The sequence below is a fragment of the Mauremys reevesii genome, linkage group 5 (genome assembly GCF_016161935.1).
Source record: "Mauremys reevesii isolate NIE-2019 linkage group 5, ASM1616193v1, whole genome shotgun sequence".
In the NCBI taxonomy this organism is placed as follows: Eukaryota; Metazoa; Chordata; order Testudines; family Geoemydidae; genus Mauremys; species Mauremys reevesii.
Window position 1 is genome coordinate 10,820,350 of NC_052627.1, and position 18,395 is coordinate 10,838,744.

General features: G+C 53.4%; 1 long non-coding RNA gene across 1 annotated transcript; it reads right to left on the reverse strand.

Moving 5' to 3' along the window:
* Positions 1-286: 286 nt before the first annotated feature.
* LOC120406636 lies at positions 287-16,715 on the reverse strand. The gene is made up of 3 exons (XR_005599433.1): positions 16,626-16,715; positions 9,542-9,680; positions 287-577 (listed from the first exon to the last, which is right to left on the reverse strand). It is a non-coding gene; the product is annotated as an uncharacterized LOC120406636 (long non-coding RNA).
* Between the last annotated feature and the right edge of the window lie 1,680 nt (positions 16,716-18,395).

The following is an 18,395-nucleotide window of genomic DNA, read 5'->3' on the forward strand; positions in this document are numbered from 1 at the left end:
ACTCAAAGGCTAGCCTGGCATGGAAGGCAGTCGTTGGTGACCTCGACCGCTGATCTGGTAAGTAAGCAAGCTGTCCTCTGTAGGAATCGCGATCCAACATGACAGAAAACCACAAGCCGGGGAACTCCCTTAACCCCTCCCTGCTAATCCCCATAGCGTTTAATAAGGTATGGACGTGCTGCCTTGCTAGCAAAAAAGGTCCATATACATTTAAAAACATATGGTGGGAAAGGAGCATGACATGGAATCTGTAAGGCCAGGGCAGAAACCATAGCCAGCTGCTTGTTCTAATTTTCCCTTCCCTTGCACCATTCCCTTCTGGAGGGCTCCTGCATTTGGCAGACGGGGAGGTCTCTCCAGCAGAGCCGAAACCAACGTGCTTCTCTTCAGCTGACAGCTCTGCTTTCGCTGCTGCTGTGGGGCTGTCACTAATTGCCGGGGGTGAGAGGTGCCAGGTAGGACAGCTACACCTAGCTCGGAGGTGGGCAGGGCGGGCACAGTTATGGATGCCTGGACGTTCACCATAACTCTTCATTTCCCGGTTTTCAGACGTTTGAGGTTTGCTGCACTCGAGGCTCTGGAAGGGCACGAGATAACACACGAGGTAAGGTTGCCCAGGAGTAAGTTTTTTGTCAGTGAATTTTTTAAAGCAAAGGTGAAGAAAACAAATGCCTGTGGGTAATTCAAGCAGCTACAAGTTTCTCTTGGGATGCTTTAAGCCAGTTGTGGGAGCAGTCCAACAAATTCTGCTGCTGAGATGTGCTCTATGGACCATCTGGATTTTAATGCATTGAGTGAAATTCTAGCAGACCACTGATATTTGAACCCCCCTAGGATCACAAGATCTAGATTTGCAGGCTGGCGCTCTGCTGCAACCCCTCCTAATTTGCCAAGTGCGACTCAAAGCTAACGCTCTTTGGGAGAGGTCGCTGCACTGTGCATCCCATCCCGCACCTGTTTTCTGTGGAATCAGCCTCAAATGGAACATGCTTCTGATGCCCTGCAGGAATCCCTTCGGCTAGTTCTGAGTCGATGTGCTACACAGTTCTGAGAGCTTGTTGCTCCAGCCAACTGGACTCCAGCCAAACCTCTTGTTTAAGTTTCAGGCTGATGTGCAAAAACGTTTAAAGTTACCTCAGAATGAGGCCGGGCAGTTTGCTTTCTTACATTGTGCTTTGAAAGGCTAATTTAAAAATCAGACAACGGGCAAAGCTACTAGATCAGCAGCTCTAGGAATTATTTGGGGGTAAGTTATGATCCCAATGGTCCCTTCTGGCCTTGGACTCTGTGACTCTACTGCCCCCTGCAGGTATAGAGGAGAAAGTAACCCTCAACCAAACAGAATATTGCAGGGTTTCCTAGCCCCCAACCGTGGTTTTATTCCTGTTGAGTCAGAACGTCACTCGGCCACAAGTAGTGACCTAAGGGTAGGGCACTTGGACTTAGGGTTAGGGTTCCTAAGGGTAGGGCTTCCCGCCCTAGGGTTACGGTTCCCAAGGGTAGGGCACTTGGAGTTACGGTTAGGGTTACTATGGGTAGGGCACTTGGAGCTAAGCTTAGGGTTCCTATGGGTAGGGCACCCCGCCCTAGGGTTAGGGTTCCTGTGGGTAGGGCACATGGAGATAGGGTTAGGGTTCCTATGGGAAGGGCTTCCAGCCCTAGGGGTAGGGTTCATAATGGTAGGCCACTTCAAGCTAGGGTTAGAGTTCCTATGGGTAGGGCTTTCCACCCATAGGGTTAGGGTTCTTAAGGGTAGGGCACTTGGAGCTAGGCTTAGGGTTCCTATGGGTGAAGATTCACACCCTAGGGTTAGGGTTCCTATGGTTAGGGCACTTGGAGCTGGGTTACGGTTCCTATGGGAAGGGCTTCCCGTCCTACGGTTAGGGTTCCTATGGGTATGGCTTCCTGCCCTAGGGTTAGGGATCCTAAGGGTAGGGCACTTGGATCTAGGGTTAGTGTTTCTATAGTTAGCGCTTCCCTCCGTAGTGTTATGGTTCCTAAGAGTAGGGTACTTGGAGCTAGGGTTAGGGTTCCTAAGGATAGGGCACTTGGAGCTAGGGTTAGGGTTCCTATGGATACGGCTTCCCGCCCTAGGGTTAGGGTTCCTAAGGGTAGGGTACTTGGAGCTAGGGTTAGGTTTCCTATGGGTAGGGCTTCCCTCCCTAGGGTTAAGGTTCCTAAGGGTAGGGCAGTTGGAGCTAGGTTTAGGGTTCTTATGCGTAGGGCTTCCCACCCTAGGGTTAGTGTTCCTAAGGGTAGGGCTCCCCGCCCTAGGGTTACGGTTCCTAAGGGTAGGGCACTTTGATCTAGGGTTAGGCTTCCTATAGGTAGGGCTTCCCACCCTAGGGTTAGGGTTCCTAAGGGTAGGGCACTTGGATCTAGGGATAGTGTTCCTATAGTTAGTGCTTCCCTCCATAGTGTTATGGTTCCTAAGAGTAGGGTACTTGGAGCTAGGGTTAGGGTTCCTAAGGGTAGGGAATTCGCGCTAGGGTTAGGGTTCCTGTGCGTAGGCCACTGTGCATTAGGGTTAGGGTTTCTATGGGTAGGGCACTTGGAGCTAGGGTTAGTATTCCTATAGTTAGTGCTTCCTTCCGTAGTGTTATGGTTCCTAAGAGTAGGGTACTTGGATCTAGGGTTAGGGTTCCTGTGGGTAGGGCTTCCTGCCATAGGGTTATGGTTCGTAAGGGTAGGGCACTTGGAGCTAGGGTTAAGGTTCCTATGGGTAGGGCTTCCCGCCCTAGGGTTAGGGTTCCTATGGGTAGGGCACTTGGGTCTAGGGTTAGGGTTCCTATAGGTAGAGCTTTCCTCCCTAGGGTTAGGGTTCCTAAGGGCACTTGGAGCTAGGGTTAGGGTTCCTATGCGTAGGGCACCCCGCCCTAGGTTTAGGGTTCCTAAGCAGGGCCGGGTTTACGCCAATTCCTCCAATTCCCCTGAATCGCGCCCCGCGCCTAAGAGGACCCCTTGCGCAGTGAGAATTCCTTCCCTGGCTAGAGGCGCCTTTTTAATTTTTACTCACCTGGCGGTGCTCCAGCAGTCTTCAGCAGCACTTCGCCGGTGGGTCCTTCGCTTGTTCTGGGTCTTCGGCGGCACTTCGGCAGCAGGTTCTTCAGTGCTGCCGAAGATCTTGAGCGAGTGAAGGACCTGCTGTCGAAGTGCCGCCGAAGACTCGGAGCACCGCCCGGTGAGTACAAGCCCTATGTCTTTTTTTTAACGTGTTTTTTTTTCCCCTTCCCTGCCGGGGCCCTGTAGAAACTGTTCGAATTGGGCCCCGCACTTCCTAAAGCCAGCCCTGTGACCATGGGTATTAGCAAATAAACTGTAATAGAAACTGTTCCGACCTGCCATCCATCCAGAGAATTTGGCAGCCTTGATTAGGGTTGCCAACTTTCTACTCGCAGAAAACTGAACACCCCTGCCCCCTCCCCTGCCCCCTCGACGCGGGAGGGGGTAAGGGCTCCTGTTAGGGGTGCAAGCTCTGATGTGGGGCTCGGGATGAGGGATTTGGGGTGCAGGTGTGTGCTCCTGGCTGGGGCAGAGGGGTTCAGAGTGCAGGAGGGAGTTCTGGGCTGGGGTAGAGGTGTGGGGTGGTGTGAGGCCTCCGGCTGGGGATGCAGGCTCTGGGGTGGGAGGAGGGTGCTTGGGGCTGCGACCGAGGGGTTCGGAGGGTGGGAGTGGGATCAGTACTGGGGTAGAGACACGGGGGGTGCAGGCTCTGGGTTGGGGATGAGGGGTTTGGGGTTCAGGAGGGTGCTCTGGGCTGGGACCAAGGAGTTCAGAGGGCCGGAGGGGGATAAGGGCTGGGGCAGGAAGTTGGGGCACAGGAGGAGGTCAGTGATGAAGGCTCCAAGGGATGCTTACTTCAGGCAGTTCCCAGAAGTAGCAGCATGGCCCCCCTCTGGCTCCTACCTGGAGGTGTGGCCAGGTGGCTCTGCGTGCTGCCCTGTCCGCAGGCGCTGCCCCTGCAGCTCCCATTGGTCACAGTTCCCGGCCAATGGGGAGCTATGGAGCTGGCACTTGGGGCGGGGCCAGTCCGGGGAGCTTCCTGGCTGCCCCTATGCATAGGAGCCGGAGGCGGGACATGCCGCTGCTTCCACGAGCGGCACAGATCCAGGACAGGCAGAGAGCCTGCCTTAGCCCGCCTGTGCCACCGACCAGACCTTTAATGGCCCAGTCAGTGGTGCTGACTGAAGCCACCAGGGTCCCTTTTCAACCAGGCATTTTGGTCGAAAACAGGACACCTGGCATCTCTAGCCTTGATACAGCAAACACTAATACAGCACTGTGAGACCTTTGTAAGTACGCAATCATGAATAATATTCATGTTACCAAAATATGATTGTTCTCATTCTAGAGATTGTGGACAATTCCAATGTAGATCTTCACAACACCCTATGAGCCGAGGTGGTCTGACCTCCACTGAGGGACCGAGTCACAGACATTAAAGCCAAATGTGTCAGAAGTGTCAGCTAATTCCGGGTACCCAATCGGAGAAGCCTATCGCCTCAGTTTCCCCAACGACTTAGCATTTTCTAGCACTTGCTGTGTTCACAGCTGATTTCCCACTGACCTCAGGTGCAGCTGGGAGTGCTCAGCATCTCAAACTGGGCACCCCAAAGTATAATTTCCTACACTTCAAAGAATTCAAACAAAAAACAAAACAAATCTATCCTGTGGATCTGTATTGACCCCACGTGGGTCTAGAGATACCCACAGCACAGTCCTCCATCACTGGAGCTAACAGAGTAACTGGTAGCAGTAGTAGGCTAGTAACGACTATGTGGACCTGCTACTGGGGGCGAGGAGGACACACACGCTTTGCTAGAGGGCTTCCCAGAGATTTGCTGGCAGCAGAGGAATGTTGAGCCTCAGGGATTCCGGGTTCCTTTCCATGCTCTGGAGCTAAGTGGGCACAGATCCTTCTGCCCCTAGCCCCCACACCCAGCCTCTCGCTGTTCCCTCTGCTCTTGTCACCCCTTCTGCCTCTCTTACCTCCATGGTGCAACCCCCTGACTGTCCCTAGTGCGATACCCCCCTCATCCCCCAGACTTCTTCCCCCCATCCCCAGCTCCTAACCCCCTCCCCACACGGTGATGATGCGGTTCTGGCGGGACCCAACTGAGAGTGCCTATTCAGAACAAATCACTTAAAACAGGGCAGTTACAGCCCTAGGCTGGGGTTTTTCACCTCTAAGGCAAACCAAACCAGCCAGACAAAGAGGACTTTGGTCTCACCCCACTGGCTAACGACAAGTCATAGAATCATAGAATCTCAGGGTTGGAAGGGACCTCAGGAGGTCATCTAGTCCAACCCCCTGCTCAAAGCAGGACCAAACCCAACTAAATCATCCCAGCCAGGGCTTTGTCAAGCCTGACCTTAAAAACCTCTAAGGAAGGAGATTCCACTACCTCCCTAGGTAACCCATTCCAGTTCTTCACCACCCTACTAGTGAAAAAGTTTTTCCTAATGTCCAACCTAAACCTCCCCCTCTGCAACTTGAGACCATTACTCCTTGTTCTGTCATCTTCTACCACTGAGAACAGTCTAGATCCATCCTCTTTGGAACCCCCTTTCAGGTAGTTGAAAGCAGCTATCAAATCCCCCCTCATTCTTCTCTTCTGCAGACTAAACAATCTCAGTTCCCTCAGCCTCTCCTCATAAGTCATGTGCTCCAGCCCCCAGTCACACAAGCAATTCCCTTACACACTCCAGTGTCCCAGTATCACCACCAGTGCCACTTGTCCTGGGGATGAATGGTTATGAAAACCAACACCCCAATAAAAGAAAAAGGTTCTCTCGATCCCAAAGAATCAAGCCCCAGACCCAGGTCAATATACAAATCAGATCTTACCCATAAATCATGCTGTTGCCAATCCTTTAGAATCTAAAATCTAAAGGTTTATTCATAAAAGGAAAAAGATAGAGATGAGAGCTAGAATTGGTTAAATGGAATCAATTACATACAGTAATGGCAAAGTTCTTAGTTCAGGCTTGTAGCAGTGATGGAGTAAACTGCAGGTTCAAATCAAATTTCTGGAGTACATCCCCCGCTGGGATGGGTCATCAGTCCTTTGTTCAGCGCTTCAGTTTGTAGCAAAGTCCCTCCAGAGGTAAGAAGCAGGATTGAAGACAAGATGGAGATGAGGCATCAGCCTTTTATAGGCTTTTCCAGGTGTAAGAACCTCTTTGCCCTTACTGTGGAAAATTACAGCAAAATGGAGTCTGGAGTCACATGGGCAAGTCCCTGCATACTTTGCTGAGTTACAAGGCGTATCTGCCTTCTTTCAATGGGTCAATTGTGTAGCTGATGGTCCTTAATGGGCCATCAAGCAGGCTAGGCAGAGCTAACAGCAACTTGTCTAGGATGTTTCCCAGAAGCACAGCACAAATTTGAAATACAGACAGTATAGAGCCAATACTCGTAACTTCAACTACAAAATGATACAGACATACAGAATAATCATAACCAGCAACCCATAACCTGGTCTTAGACACCTTATATGACCCCCTTTACATAAGATTTGGTGCCACTACAGGACCTTGGTTGCAACCATGTTCTGTATGGTCCCAGATTATATCAATAATGTCACACACACCCTGCAACGTTTCATTAGCAGATGGTGGCTGGTCCCCCTCTTGGTCCTTTTCCTTGCACACGGAAGAGAAGGGAGAGCCAGAAGTCCATGAACAGGCTGCGGGGAGGAGGGAACCTGTATACAGAACTGAGACCCAGTAACCGAAGCCGTGCACATTCCTGGCTTGCACCGCCTGCCAAACCCTAGCCAGCACCTAGGGTGAGTTGTATTCTGCACTGCTGGGAAGGACAGCTGCAATGCACCCAGAGTAGGGTGGCCAGGTGCCCAGTTTTTTACCAGAAAGTCCGGTCGAGAAGGGGACTGGACACCCAAAGTCCAGTCAGTACTGCTGACCGGACACCCAAATTCCAGTTAGCGTGTGCAGGGGAGATGCTGGATCATCACCTGCATCCCCCACACACACTCAGCTCGGGCCACCTCCTACCTGCGTTGGGTGGCTGCAACTCCCAACCCCAGCTCTGCAAGTGAGTCCCTCCCGACCCGGGTAGAGGGGAAAAACAGCAAGGGACCGGGGAGAGGAGTGAACAGGGGACGGTGCGGGGAACGGTCCGGCACTCATACTGGAGTGTCTGGTTTTTTAATATTACAAAGTTGGCAACCATAACCAAGAGAGGAGAAGGCAGCCCCAGTTTTCTCTTCCCTAGTTACTGTCTGTCCCTCTTGCCTGGCCCAGGAGATGTATCGTGAGTGAGTAGCTCAGGCCGTGTGGCTGAGGAGAGACAGGCAGAGCTTGAAGCAAGGGGTTCACTCCAGCTTGGCTGGGCTCTGGGCTAACCAGAATGGACTATGCTTTAACCTTCAGTTTGCTGTGTTACCCTACGGACTTTCTCTGCTGCGTTCCAGTGAACTAATAAAACCCAGTCGTTTGGCCAACACTGAGCGTCACTGCAAATGCTTGGTGAGGTGCATTCATCCCTGAAGAGCGTATGAGTTAACCTCAGCTGGACTCGCTAAACAGAGCTCACGGTGTGAAGCAGGAGTGCTGGCGGCTCAGAGATGTAGTCTAAGGAGGTGGTGAAGCCTCATGGAAGAAGAGTGAGACCCCTCGAGGATCAGGCACAGTGAAAGGTTTCCTCCTAGAGACTGTTCCAAAGCTGGGGGTATAGCACTGGTCCCGTGGATCTGTGACAGGCACTAGGAGGTATGATTTCTCATCCTTTAATCATTCTCGTGGCTCTTCTCTGACCCCTCTCCAATTTATCAACATCCTTCCTGAATTGTTGGCACCAGAACTGGACACAGGATTTTAGCAGTGGTCGCACCAGTGCCAAATACAGAGGTAAAATAACCTCTCTGCTCCTACGCAAGATTCCCCCCGTTTATGCATCCCAGGATTGGATTAGCTCTTTTGGCCACAGTGTCACCTTGGGAGCGTATGTTTATCAGATTATCCACATCTCCAAGTCTTTTTCAGAGTCGCTGCTCCACAGGATAGAGTCTCCGCCCCCATTTTTGTTCCTAGATGTACATATTTGCATTAAGCCGTATTAAAATGCATATTGTTTGCTTGCACCCAGTTTACCAAGAGACCCAGATTGCTCTGAATCAATGACCTGACCAGCGCTGCCAGCTCCGCTTAGAATAAGAACGATTTCCAGGTCCCAGACCAGTGCACTACGCCAGCACTCGGGCATGTCAGCTGGGCTCGAATGCCAATGTAAGTTCCCAAACAGCAGGATTTGAAGGTCCCATTTGGGTGCCAGCGTTTGCCGCCTCCACAATCTTCCCCTGAGGGCAACCCAAGGAGCCGAATTCCTCCCAATTCTCAGCCGATCCTCAGGCAGTGGGCAGCTTCCTCCAGATGGCACATCCGCTCAAGGGATTCTACCGCTGGACGTGGTGCTCTGCATTTTGTTTAGAGCCAAGACTCTTCCTCTAGACACTACGTCCTAAAGCTGGAGGCACTGCTGAATAACTGACAAAACCACGTCCCTTATCAGCAAAGGGACACCCGTGTTCCTGGCAGCTCTGCTTGCATCTGCTGGGACGTCGTGAGAGGGGCTTTCGGGAAGTGGCCAGCAGCCAGCACATATCTGATGGCAGGCAGATATGTGTCCTTCCAACCAGGCCTTTGTTAGAAAGGCCACAAAGAATGCAGAAGGCAGGCTCCCTCTCTCCGCCCTCCCCCGCACCTCAATACAGCGCTATTTCATCTCTGCCAAAGGCCTCCACCCACTGGAAGACATGCTGTCTAGCTGTGCTCACTCAGCGCACCCCCTCCCCCGGGTCAGCCGGACACAAACAGGAATTCCCAGCCGCACAGGCCTGCTAAACAATCCCTGCGGCCTTGGGCCACAGGGAAAACAGGAAGCGTCTGGCACAAAAATGCTGCTGAAGGACACAGACCCAACGGGACTCACGCCAGGGGAGGGAACAGCTGCTCTGAGGGGACAGGCCACAGGAGCTCATCTCACCCTTTGCTCACACCAGCCTCTCAGGGCATTGGGATAAGATCCTCAGGGCATAGTAGGTTTCTAGCTCAGCAGGAGAAACTAATTACCCAAGCAGTGACGGTTCATCCGGACTGGCTCTGCATAGGGACACATGGATAGCCCTCTGCATCATGGGATGACACCCAGCTGGGGCCCTTGTATCACGGGACTGCACCCGACTGGCCCGCCCACCTCATGTAAGTCAGCGCGGTCCGTCTCAAAAACTGAGTGGCCAAATGAGAACTCAACACCAGCTGGCTTGGGACGAAACTTGCTCATTCCATAAACCTCGGTGTGACCCAAGTGCACTCATTCCTGCAGAGCCCCCATTGAGAAAACGAAACCCAAGGTTAGCATGTGAAACATTCTCAGCAAGCTGGTTCCATCAAAGCGGGTGCAGACCCATCCACACGCACGGTGATCAACAGCACTTTCGCTTTGCGACTCCACTGCTGAATACACCTGCGCAGCGTGAGCACAATCTCCTCGTGCAAAGAGGCTGGACTCTGTACTTACCACCGCCTGCCACTGCATTACAGGCTGCCTTACGCCCACCCACGTCAACAGCCGCTGCAGCCTCACAGGTATTGACACACGCCGGGAATTTGCTAGTAGAGTCGAGTGCACAAGGCAACGCACAGATCCAAGACATCCGCTGTATGAGGTAACAAGTCACAACGAAGTTTTCATGCCAATGTTACACCCCTAGCATTGTCACCCAGACAGACAATGGCTTAGCTCTTGCAAAGAAGAGTAGAGAACCACCCTGGAGCCTGTGTACTCTGGCTCTTACTACCCCGTACAGATCAGCCCTGGGCTAGATGGGGTGGTCTTAACTGACTGCACGGGAATTGGCTGGTCTAGAGACATGATCATCAAGTGGGGCTACATCACTGGCTCCACTTCCTGGCACTGCATCAGAGAGACTCAAAATATGAAGCATCTCCTGCAAGGCCGGCTGCTGGAGCGTGAACGCTCCTCCAGCGACCTGGGGCAGTGCAACGGTCGAGCAATTGCACCTGCACAGATGTGGTGGGAAGTGGCGTGAGGACACAAGAAGATGATCATGGGACCACACCCCATCTGGGCCCTCCCCCATAGCATGGGACCGCACCAGGGACCAGGCATGACATCTGGGAGGGCAGAGGCTGGAGGATGTTGCCCCTTTCCCAGCTGTCCCCAGTGGGACAGGGTGGAAGTGAGGGGACAAGCCAGCTCCCTGCTGTGGAGGTGCCAGGCCGAGGGGTGACAAGAACTGCTGTCTCCCTGCGATTGCTGCTCAGCCTGCAGTGGGTGGCTGTCCTGGTCTGGCAATGGCTGGTGACACCCTACACAGAGACGGGGGGGGGGGGGGGGGGTGACTGCAGCTACATTCAGCAGAAGTGAAGCTTTCATTGAAAAACCAGCACCTAGCTCTTGGGGCTGCAAAGCCCCTTCCAACGGGGATGCCGGAACAGTGTGGGTCTGAGGGCCATGGCCTCCCACTTTTTACCAGCTGTAAGGGCGAGCGAGGGGTGGAGAAGAGTGAGCGGGAGGCGGGATTTTTGGGGGGGGAGGGGGAAGAGGTGGCACGGGACCGGGGCCTCAGGGGAAGGGGCAGGTTGAGGACAGAGGTTTGGGGAGAAAGGGCAGCACGAGGGGTGGGGCCACAGTTCAGACACTAGTGCCCCCTCCACACACTCTTAGGAAGCTTCCGCTGCCTGTGCTAGAGGCACCAACTCCAGGGGTGCTTTGGGGTTCAAGTACCTCTAGAACAAAACAGGGGGTGCTTAGCACCCACAGCTGTTGGCAGCCACCCCCGGCCTGCCCAATCAGCTCTCGGGCGGCTGGCAGGAGACGCTCAGGGGAGGGCTGAGAGGAGTGAGCTGCGGGCAGGCCTCATGGTGGTGGAGCACCCACGGGGTAAAATAAAAGTCAGTGTCTGTGCACTGATTGGTCCATAACCGGGCTAGCCAAGGGGGAAACGTGTGCTGAGAATGGAAAGAATTCCAGAACTTCTAACTACACTCAGAGAACGTTTCACTCACCTTTTTTACACTAATTTGGCTACAAGCAGAGATGCGACATGGGAGACATCAGATAAAATGGCAGAAAGTTCTGAGCATGTGAAAAATCGGCAGATGCAGTAAAGCAAAGATTGTTTTCCAGCATTAACTGCAGCAGGTGCTAGTGGGCAGCACCCACCATTATGTGCCAGTCATAGGCGGCAGGTTTGTATAATTTTTGGTGGGGCCCAAAATGGTGGTGCCCCCCCCCCCCCCGCTCCTGCCAGGGGCGGCTCTAGAAATTCCGCCGCCCTTCCCCGGTCCCGCGGCCAGGGCAGAAGTGCCTGCGGACGGTCCTGTGGTCCCGCGGCTCCGGTGGAGCATCCGCAGGCATGCCTGCGGGAACTCCGTCCGAGCCGCGGGACCAGCACATCCGCCGCAGTCATGCCTGCGGCAGGTCCGCTCCTCCCAGGGCTCCTGTGGACCTCCCGCAGGCAGGGGCGGCTCTAGGCACCAGCAAAACAAGCTGGTGCCTAGGGCGGCAAAATCTAGGGGGCGGCAAAAGGCTGGGGCCCCAGCTCATCCTGCCGCTGCCGGCCCGTCCCCTGCCGCCGGGGGGGGCGGGGCGGCAGGCTGGGCCGGCGGACCAGCCCCACTCATGCCCCGGGACGACCGGACCTGCCACAGGCATGACTGCGGAGGGGGCGCTCGTCCCGCGGCTCGGCTGGACCTCCCGCAGGCATGACTGCGGCAGCTCAAGCGGAGCCGCTGGACCCGCGAACCGTCCGCAGCCGGTCCCTCTGCAGTCATGCCCGCGGGAGGTCCGCTGCTCCCGCGGCTCCGGGGCGCCTCCCGCGCATGACTGCTTGGGGAGGCCAAAACGGTAGAGCCGCCCCTGCCCGCAGGCATGACTGCGGAAGGTCCGCCGGAGCCAAATGCCGCCCTGCCAGGACAATGCCGCCCCACGCGCCTGCTTGGCGCGCTGGGGTCTGGAGCCGGCCCTGATTCCCGCCCTGTAAGCCGATATAAAATGAAGCTACAATGCATCAGTGCCACACGATTACAAAGGTCAATTAAAAGTGGAAAGTCAGAAACAGCACTTGCCTACTTCAATATACAGTATTATATTTTGTTGCACCTGTTGTGATGAAGTGGGAATGTCCTTAATATTTTCTCTGAATACTGTATGGGTGCCTCAGTTTCCCCTGCAAGATGCCAACTGAAGGTGTTGGGGACAAAGATCAGGTGGCCTCCTTGTCCGGAAGAGACACAGAGGCCAGAGGAGGGAGTGTCAGTTTGGAGCTGGCTGGGGAAATGGGGAGAGACCCAGAACTTGGTTCTGGGCTCCCCACCCCTCAAGATGGACCTGACAGAGGGGTTCTGTTTTCTGTACCTACAAGCTCTGTTTAAACTGTGTTCCCGTCATCTAATAAATCTTCTGTTTTACTGTCTGGCTGAGAGTCACATCTGACTGCGGAGTTGGGGTGCAGGGACCTCTGGTTGCCCCAGGACCAGCCTGGGCAGACTCGCTGTGGAAAGTGCATGGTGTGGAAGGGCTGAATGCTCCGAGGTCAGACCCAGGAAGGTGTAAGCTTCTTGCCCTGGAGACAGTCTGCTCTGAGAGAGGAGGCTCCCCCAGAGTCCTGACTGGCTTTGTATGGAGTTGTTCCAAAGCATCACAGCATCCCCTTCCACACCGTGCACTTCCCAGAAGTCCGCACAGGCACTGACACTCCCTCCTCCGGCCTTTGTCTCTTTTCCAGGCATTAGGAGGCCACCCGATCTCTCTGTTCTCCAACACCTTCAGTTGGCACCTTGCAGGGGAAACTGATTTGGGAGAAATGAAGTAAAAGCTGCCCAAACCGAGCTTGAGCACACCTGAATTTTGAGGTGTTCAAATCTGGAAGGCAGGTGCTGGGGGTGGGAGAGGGCTGTGGGCTCCATGGGGGAGCATGGCAGCAACTGTCTGGAGCTGCACGGAGCCAGACACGCTGGTCTGAGTGGCACAGTAAGCGGTTTGGGGGTTGGAGAAGGGGTAGGGAGTTCCGGGGGGCAGTCAAGGGACAAGGAGCAGTGGGGGTTGGATGGGGCAGAGGTTTGGAGGGGCAGTCAGGGGACAGGTAGCAATTGGGTAGGCATGGGAGTCCAGAAGGTTTATCAGGGGACAGGTAGAGGGGTTCTGGGGGGAAGCTGGGTGGGGTCTCAGGAGGGGGCAGTTGGGGACAAGGAGAAGGGAGGCTTAAATAGGGGCTGGGGTCCCAAGGGGCAGTTAGGGGCAGGGGTCTCGGGAGGGGGTAATCGGGGGATAAGAACCAGTGGTGCTTAGATAGGGGGTGGGGGTCCTGGGGGGCAGTTGGGGCAAGGGTCTGGGGCGGGGGCAATCAGCGGCCAGGGGCTGGGATTCAAAGGGCTCTGGGCTGCTGGCAGCTGCGAGGAGCCCTGAGCCCTTTAAATCCCAGCCGCCTCCCCCGCTGGGATTCAAAGGGCTCTGGGCTCCCTGCCCCTGGGGCAGTGCAGAGCCCTCTGACTCCCGGCCGCGGCTGGGATTTAAAAGGCTCTGGGCTCCTCGCGCTTGCAGGCAGCCCAGAGCCCTCTGACTCCCGGCCGCGGCTGGGATTTAAAAGGCGCTGGGCTCCCCGCGCTTGCAGGCAGCCCAGAGCCTCTGACTCCCGGCCGCGGCTGGGATTTAAAGGGCTCTGGGCTCCCCGCTCTTGCAGGCAGCGCAGAGCCCTCTGACTCCCGGCCGCGGCTGGGATTTAAAGGGCTCTGGGCTCCCCGCGCTTGCAGGCAGCCCAGAGCCCTCTGACTCCCGGCCGCGGCTGGAATTTAAAAGGCTCTGGGCTCCCCGCTCTTGCAGGCAGCCCAGAGCCCTCTGATTCCCAGCGGCGGCTGGGATTTAAAAGGCTCTGGGCTCCCCGCTCTTGCAGGCAGCGCAGAGCCCTCTGACTCCCGGCCGCGGCTGGGATTTAAAGGGCTCTGGGCTCCCCGCCGCAGCGGGCAGCGCAGAGCCCTCTCATTCCCGGCGGCGGCTGGGATTTAAAAGGCTCTGGGCTCCCCGCGGCAGCGGGCAGCGCAGAGCCCTCTGATTCCCAGCCACGGCTGGGATTTAAAAGGCTCTGGGCTCCCGCTCTTGCAGGCAGCCCAGAGCCCTCTGACTCCCGGCCACAGCTGGGATTTAAAAGGGGCGAAACCTAGCTCCAACTATTGGTGGAGCAGAGCCCCTGACTGTAAATATTCCTGGGGCTAAAGCCCCAGGAGCCCATATAAGTCGGCGCCCATGGTGCCAGTGAAGACAAGGCACTGAGAACCAGAAACAAGAACAAGTCATTTTTCCAAACCACTGGTGCTTTTTCCCTATAGGGTAAAGATGAAGAACTAAAAATATTAGCACCCTAAGATGGCAGCTCCAAACTGTGCATGCAAAATGAATGCTGTGCGCATCTACTGCTGAAGACAGATTTACATCAAAATCCCCCATTCCCAAAACACACGGTTCTGCTCCTATGCTGGGATTCACTCTGCAGCTAATTTTCACAAAGAAGGTACCTGCCCATAATAATCAGGGTTTATAGGGGAAAAGTTAATCAAATCTACCTATGTAGTTTTGTTTTTAACCAACTGTGTGTTAAATACAGCATAGGAATGGATTGTTAAATACAATATTTATATTTATGTAAAAGAAATACCTTGTGTTACTTGTGGAATCGTAATAAGAGTTTTGCATAATCACATGAAGTTGAATTAACTTATAAGAAATATCTTCTGAACGTAAATGAATTAGGGGCCAGATTCGGATCTCAGTTAAACTAGTATAAATCTGGAGTAACCACTGAAATTCAAAATTACTCCAGATTTACAAAGGTATAATTGATCTCAGAACCTGGCTTAAGAATATTTCAGACACTTAAGTACGTCCTATGATTTTTAATGAACTCCTGCAAGCTGTTTATCCTCTAAAGCAGTGGTTCTCAACCTATTTCCTCCTTCAATCCAATATTCAGCCATATTTTCCCTGTTCTGATAAACAACTCAGAATCCTTTGTGCCACTTCTTGGAATACAGAGGTGAACATTAGTTGCTGCAGGTCAGATGTGCACACAGTGTCGTCAGGCTCCGTTTGCCACTCTTCTGGGTGCAAGGGAAGGAAAAGGGAGTCATTTTTTTAACTTTCTAGAGCTGTTAAATGATGAGTCAATGGTAGTCGTGGATATTATTACTTGGCATGTTATGACGTGTCATAATATGCACTTCAGTTACTGACGTGTCATGACATACTAGAAACAACAGACAAATAATGTAAAATGAAAAAAAATCAAATAAATTTCAGAACAAAAAAATTCAATCTGAAAAAAACCCAAACATTTAAACTCTCCTAACACTATTTTTTTGAAATGCCCGTTTTGCAGGAAATTTCAAAAATATTTCCATTTGCTCCAGTTTGGACTGAAACAATCTAGAAATGTCAATTTTTCCCCTGTAACAGACAGCCTGAGGGTGGAGCAGCTCCCCTGCAAGCCTGCTCTGCACTAGGGCTCCCCCTGCAAGCAGGGCTGGTGGTGGGGTCCCAGGAAGGGTTAGCAGTTGTCTCCAGAGACTCTGCACAAGGCATGCTGCATTTCACGTGTGTGCAAGGCACACGGCACACCCCTAGAGCAGGACTGATGCAGCAGGGTGCGATATCCCTGAGTGGAAGAGGGGATGAGCTGACACAGCCTGCACTGAACACTGCCTGGCTTACTGGACATTTGCCTGGTTTAATCAGCTGCCTCTGCTAGGCTAGATAGACCTTGCAGCCAGACTTTCAAGTCTCTTTCAAACTGGGCACCTTAATCAGTCACCACCTGAGTCTCATTTACAGGGACCCACACACCTGCTGCTCCCAGCGGCTGCACTTGGATCTACGAGTATTCAGCACTTCTGAAAAAGCAAGTGCGACTGTGACCCCAAAAATGAGGGAGCCCAGCTCAGAGGCCCCTGGGAACCTGCTGGCCTTGTGGGGTGATGACCAGCACCCAGAAGAGCTCTGCTCCCACTGAGGCACTAACCTATAGGGCCAGATCCTGCAGAGCACCCAGCAGCTCCCCTTGTTCCCGTTTGCTCTCCACTGTCCCCATGGGAGCTGATGGGGCCCAAGCGCTTTTTAAATCTGGCCCGATCATGTTCCTGCATCTTCAGGGCCTGGCCTACTCCCATTGCAGTGGGTGGCAGAACTACCATTGATTTCAGTGGGAGCAGGCTGTTCCGGCAGCTCCCCTGAGACGTGCGGCTCCATGGGATCAAGACAGTATGCAGCCTTTAACTAAATCCTTGATCTGAACACAATCAATAGCCAATCTCTGCTAATAGCGATCACTGGGCCAGCCACTTCCCCAAGCTTTCCCCTTTCATGGCATCAGCTTGCCGTACAGGCAACCTGCCTCAGTTTCCCCAACAAGGGGCTTCTTCGACCAATTCTACACTGTCCATTCACTACTCCCCTTCTTGGGGTCTGCTTCACAGTAAACTCCAAGTGCTACATTAAAGTCCAACAAAAAGCCACGTAAAACAAAAGTTTCTCTTCTCTTCCTACTCCCAACCTTCCTGCTTGGGGCCTTCTCTGTTTTGGCAGGACCTACCTGGAGTCACCATCCCCGTTCTCTACTGGCAGCTGCTCAGTCCTAGCAACCTCTGATCACTAAACATTTCCTACTTCACTGCAGCCTCCAGCTGCTCTTTATAGGGAAATCATCTGATCCATGCCCAGACTTGGCTGTTTTGTAATCAGGGGTAGCTGGCTGCAGGCCCCACGCCCTTAGGGGCAAGCTACCTAGTTACAGCAGGCAGCTCCTGACTTCAGGGTGGAGCCTTAGCAGAGCACATGGCATGCAGCTGTTAACAGTGTTACAGAAGAGTCACCAGATGGGGCTGTTACACAGGACGAGTTCTTTGCCTTCGCCTGTGAATCATGAAAAAGAAATGCAGCTTTGTTGCTAGTCGGCGATGCAGTCGCCAGCGTGGACAGCGCTATGTTGGCGGGAGAGCATCACCTTCTGACATAGCTACAGCCGCTCGCGGGGGCGGGAGTAGTGAAGCTGATGGGTGAGCTCTCTCCCGTTGGCTTAGCGTGGCTACACCGCGAGTTTACACTGGCACTGGCGTCTCTCCATTTTCACTTGGAAGAGTCCTAAATCCCTGTAAGGAGCTGGGCCCAAGTGTCTGTAATACGCCCACTCCGGCTCAGCGCTTGAAGTGTACAAAGCACCTCACAGACCCTAGCTACCCCTCACTACAGCCCTGTGGGGTAGGTGAGTGTGCTTGTCCCCACTTTACAGATGTGGAGACCAAAGGCGGGGAAGAGAGAGCAGGTGGCCAGGGCTACGGAGCTGGAGTACAGAGAAGTTGGTACAAACTGTGTCCCTGCCCCCACAACTCACTACAACCCCACTGGGGGGAAGTGTCCCATAACCAAACTGCCCTTGTGCTCCCTCAGTTCCCACATCGCTCCCATTAACCGGCCTTCCCTCCTGGGCTGCTGCCAGACCAGACCCCGCCTGGGCCATAGACCAATTCACTTGGGTGTGAATTACCAAAGAAATGTTAATTGTACTAGTGGCCATAGAGTAATTCACTCTGGTGTTAACAGAAATCAAAGGGGATGTTGATTGCATTGTTTTCAGCTATCTATATCCTGTTTGCTGTTACATTGCCTGTACATTATGAACCCTGTAATTAGCTAACCTGTCAGGCTATCATCTGGGGGAAGGAGATAGAAATACTGATTCAAAGGAATGATGCTGCATCTCTGGACTGTTTGGATTCTAACGGTGTGGAATATCTGGCCAAGTGGACAGAGATCCCCAGAGTTATTCTGGGTAACCCTGGAAGATTTTTGGGAAACCGGCAGATTACTACATCTCTGCTATCAATTTGGACTTGCACACTTTGACGCACCTGTTAATGTATTTTACCTGCTTTAACCTCTCAATAACTCTCATCTCTTTGTCTTAGCTAATAAATCCTTAGTTAGCTTACTAGAGAACTGGTGTCAGCCTTGTCTTTGGTGTGAGATCCAGAGTACCAAACGGATCTGGGATCAGTGACTGGTCCTTTGGGATTGGGAGTAACCTGATTTCTGCTTTATGTGACCATTATCATTAAGTCGAGTTCTTAAGGAGTGTATATTTGTTACCAACTTGGTGAAATCTAATTATAGGAAAATACCACCAGTTGGGAGGTGGGTCTGCCGTGTTTTCTGACAGTCTGCCCTGAGACTGGCACTCGCAGCAGTGAGCCACTCCAGACAGCGGGACACCTCCCTCCCAGCCACTCTCTGTCCATGTTCCAGCCAGCAACAGCGGGCTAGTCAGCCTGCAAGCACGCTGCACAGCACCATGTCAGGTCACATG